The sequence below is a fragment of the Microtus pennsylvanicus genome, chromosome 13 (assembly GCF_037038515.1).
Source record: "Microtus pennsylvanicus isolate mMicPen1 chromosome 13, mMicPen1.hap1, whole genome shotgun sequence".
Classification (NCBI taxonomy): domain Eukaryota; kingdom Metazoa; phylum Chordata; class Mammalia; order Rodentia; family Cricetidae; genus Microtus; species Microtus pennsylvanicus.
In genome coordinates this window covers 18,674,767-18,679,357 of record NC_134591.1, presented here as the reverse complement: position 1 = coordinate 18,679,357, position 4,591 = coordinate 18,674,767, and positions in this window count along the sequence as shown.

The following is a 4,591-nucleotide window of genomic DNA, read 5'->3' as shown; positions in this document are numbered from 1 at the left end:
GCACAACTTGAATTTTATCATCCAGAATGATGGTTCTTTCTGGCAAGTAGAACTGTGCATCTGCACAACTTTATTCAGCTATTAGACATCAAAACTGTTGGTTATATAAAATAAATGGCAGAGAGGAAGGCCACTGTGGCATAATAACACACACTGCAGAATGTACTTGCTTCAGAGTGCTGTGATGAACTGCTCATTGGCTTAGGATATTTGTAGAACAGTGCACTAAAGCTCCTTGAAGAAAATTTATAGTGTAATCAGCCATACTAGCTCTGTATCTCACTGGATAAGAGTATGCAGGCCCTTAAAACTGGGAGAAAATGTACAATATACACAAACCTAAATATTTTAAGAAACTTGAGAGCCATACAATGAATTGGAGCATGGCGATGCAGTAAATGGAACATTCATGCTTTGAAAAACAAATAACCTTGTTCAAGTCTTCAAAGCCCTGATTAATACAATGGCTCTCTTTCATGTTTCTGAGTTGTCAAATGTGCTAGTGACAGCATTAAGATCCCAGCTCTTTGTTCTGGACCCGAGGAACATACTCCTGGGTGAAGACTGATGCCTCTGATATTAGTATCTGTGAGGGCACCGTCTCAGATGTGCTGCTTACAAGATCAGAGAAATCATGGTATATTTTAATTAAACATTTTCACTGACATTTTCCCTATTTCATAAACCCCGATTCACAAATATATATATACAGAGCATTTTATTTTGCTTTTGTCAACTTCACAACTGTTCCACAAGGCAATGCTGTATCTCTATCATGTTAATGAGTACTGCTCATAAAAAATTTTATCTAAAATTTGAAAATTTGTCCTATTTAATTGATTAGACTTTCCTGAAAACACTTGATTGCTTTACAAGATGATCATATGCAATCTTTCTAAAGTCCTGTTAGTTATGTACTAACTACTTCATAATGACACAGCAGCTGAGGCACCAAGAAAGTGAGTGTACAGTGGCTGGGGTATCTTTAAATAAGTTTATCTCTAAAGCCTATTCTCCCAAATCTATCATGTTGATAAATATCCAATTATAGCTTTCCTTCACTAGGCTCTACAAGGATGCCAGAAAGAAAGCTGTTTAATCTTGACATGAAGGAATAACTTGAAGAAGGAAACGTGTTTTCTTTTAAAATAAGATTCTACTACCCAATTCCCCAAAGCATGAAGGACTGATGATCTGTACTAAGTTATTACACACCCTAGCAGCTCTAATATGCTTGCTTCATCCTCAAGAGAAACATATGAGTTCATCAATTCCATTTGTAATTACATCTGGGAAAAGGGATTATGGAGACAAATATACTCAGCTGTTTGGTTCCCATGAGTGCAACATGAAATTAATCATGGGACCAATCTTCTTTTTGCTCCGGTGGTATTGATTAAGGAGAATTCTTTTCCAAGTCCAGCATGTAAGAGTCTTAACAAAGAAGTATTTAGAAACACATAATAAAAATGTTTTCCTCAGAAGTGAATTTGATATCTTCATGTGTAGATTACTAGTAGTATCTTTTTTTTGGGGGGGGGGGTTCAAGACAGGGTTTCTTTGTAGTTTGGGGGCCTATTCCAGAAATAGATTTTGTAGACCAGGCTGACCTCGAACTCACAGAGATCTGCCTGCCTCTGCTTCTCGAGTGCTGGAATTAGAGATGTGCACCATCACTGCCCAGCTACTAATAATATCTTAAGCTCTTTGTCATAGAGATTCATCATGACATTTTCTGATGGATGATGTTTACTCATTCCTGAGTTTTAACTAAAATTTCACTTAGTCATGAATTTTATCCAGCAGTTCAGAAGTCCACTAATATTATGATTCATAATGGTCATGTATGTAGTTTCTTCTATTTCACAATACTGATTGGTTCTCATGCACTAAAGAAAGCCACCTCGGAATGATGTTTTGACAGACACAGCTGGGTGTGTCAACTAATACATGGATGAATCTTTTGCTTACTTCATATTCAAACTAATAGATTTGTAAATGTAGTTCAAATAGCTGATGAAATCATTACTATGTGATATTTCAGTTAATTTTATAGGTCAAATGTAAACAAGATAAATTTTATTTTATTGATTTTCACAAAATATTTAAAGGATCACTTTCCTCTTGTCTCTGTCTCTTAGAAAAGGATGTGAGGTCCAAATTCTGAAGCCAGGAAAGGAGATTCACAGGTAGACGGGAGGTTTCAGAGAGCATGAGAGTCTATAGACAGATATGACATAGTTTACTCTCCAGTCTAGAAGCCACTAGGAATACAGGCACTGAGAACCACCAAGGCACATACCAGAACACACGGACCAGTCATAGGAGGACATAGACACTGCATACCGAGCAACACACCAACTACAGATAGGCATGCAAGGTGTTCATGCTGGCTGATGAAGACAAAGCAATGGCAAAAGCCTTTCTGATCTCACGTTTGTATTCATACAAAAGCCACGCAAGAGTGACATTTTGTTAGGAATAGCTATATAGCAGACATTCTGCTTACTTTTGAGTTCCCAGGACATTTGGTGTCAGCTGAGATATCTTCTGTCAGCTGTGTCTATATCAGCACAGGATTGTCAAACATAACCTGGCCCTTACTGCAGCGTCATGTTCCTGTCAGATTTTTGATGGGGGAGAGTCTTCTGTTTTGTGTTAATTTCATTGGTTAAATAAAGAGACTGCCTTAGCCCTTTAATAGGACAGAAAATTAGGTAGGCGGAGTAAACAGAACAGGATGCTGGGAGAAAGAAGCCTAGTCAGTCAGTTGCCATGATTCTCTCACCGGACACAGACGCAGGTTAAGATCTTTCCTGGTAAGCCAGCTCATGGTGCTACACAGAATATTAGAAATGGGTTAGATCAATATGTAAGAGCTAGCCAATAAGAGGTTATAACTAATGGGCCAGGCATTGTTTAAAAGAATACATTTCCGTGTAATTATTTCGGGTAAAGCTAGCCGAGTGGAGGGACACAGCCCCTCCACTCATATCACAACAGATTATTGTATTTCAGAAGAGTTGAGATGCTCTCTCTTGCCCAGGTGCCTAGGAGATCCTATAGTTAAAGGTGTTTTAGGGCTATATAAGATGGAAAAGTAGTGAAGACTTTCAGAATTCTTTTCATAGATAAATAAGAGGTAAAATTCTTCAGATTTCAGTGGAGACCTGAAAATATAACACAGTGGTAGAATGCTAACGTAGTGTTGTTTGAGGCCCGGAATTTAATCCCCAGAATCAGAAATGAAAAAAAAAATGACTGAAAGTTATGGGTTTTCACAAGTTTATAAATAAATTCAACAAATTTTATTTAATTATAGATTTTATTCTCAGAAGATGTCATAAATTCCTGTTCCTAATTGGTGCACAGTTTGGGAAGTAATTCTCTAGAATATATCAGGAGTGTCTAAGGCTTACCATCTGCCCTAGCTTGCTTTAATTGGCTACTTGACATAACTCAGATTTAGCAGAGAATATAGCCTCAATTGGATTGAGGAAGTGCCTAGATCAGATTTGCCTGTAGGCATGTCTGTGGAGGATTGTCTTGATTGTCAATTAATGTAGGAGGGACCCCATACACAATGAGTGGTTTGATCCTCTGACAGGTGGTAGTCAATTACAGAGAAAAGCTAATTCAACCTGAGCTTGTGAGGAAATGCAGAGTGACCCAATAAACAACATTTGCACACAGTTTCTGCTTTGAGTTCCTGCCCTGAACTCCCTCAGTGATAGAGTGAAACCTGTGAGCTGAAATAAACCCTTTTGCTCTTCAACACTCGTTTAGTCAGAGTATTTCATCACAGCAGCAGAAAGGAAATGAGAATACTGGTATACTATGTTAGTCCTATTAGATCAGTCAATACAAAATATGTTAAACACAAATTAGTTCCAAAATGTGTAATAGTTACATCAGAAATGGAGCTACAGATTATATATGTCTTTATATTACCTGGCAGTGTTCAATCAAATCTACCACCAATGAGTATAACCAGTTATTCCATACTGATAACATTCTATGCTACGTGAATTACATGTTTATGTGCTATACGTCTTTTTAGATTAAAAAGTAATACACTTTTTTTTGGAAAAAATAAAAGCAAATATAAAAATAAAATAAAGAGAAAACAAACATTTATAAAAGGCCACCAAATATTCCATTTTCTTGAAGTGTATTTTTCCTTTATGTGAAGAAGTTGGACTCTACAATTTGAATCTTCTGTGCTAACGATTATTCTTCTAAATAACACCAAAAGGTGGTGAAATATTTAGGAGTCCTAACCTCTCAGGAGGCCTTTAGCCGACTGGAGGCTGTGCCCTTGAATATGACAGTAGGACTCCAGGCCTTTGATTCTCCCTTGGACTTGAGGTCAGCAGGCTCACTCCGACATGTATGACTGTGACATATGTTGTCTGCTGCCTAGACATAGGGTCCAAAGCAGGCACTGGGCTCTCCAAAACTGTGAGCCAAGATGACTTTTTCTCTTTATATGTTAATCATCTCTGATATATATTATAACCAAAGGAATCTCACTTGTATATTTATTAATGAAGAGTATGAAGAAATCACCGCATTCACTTTCCAGACTAAA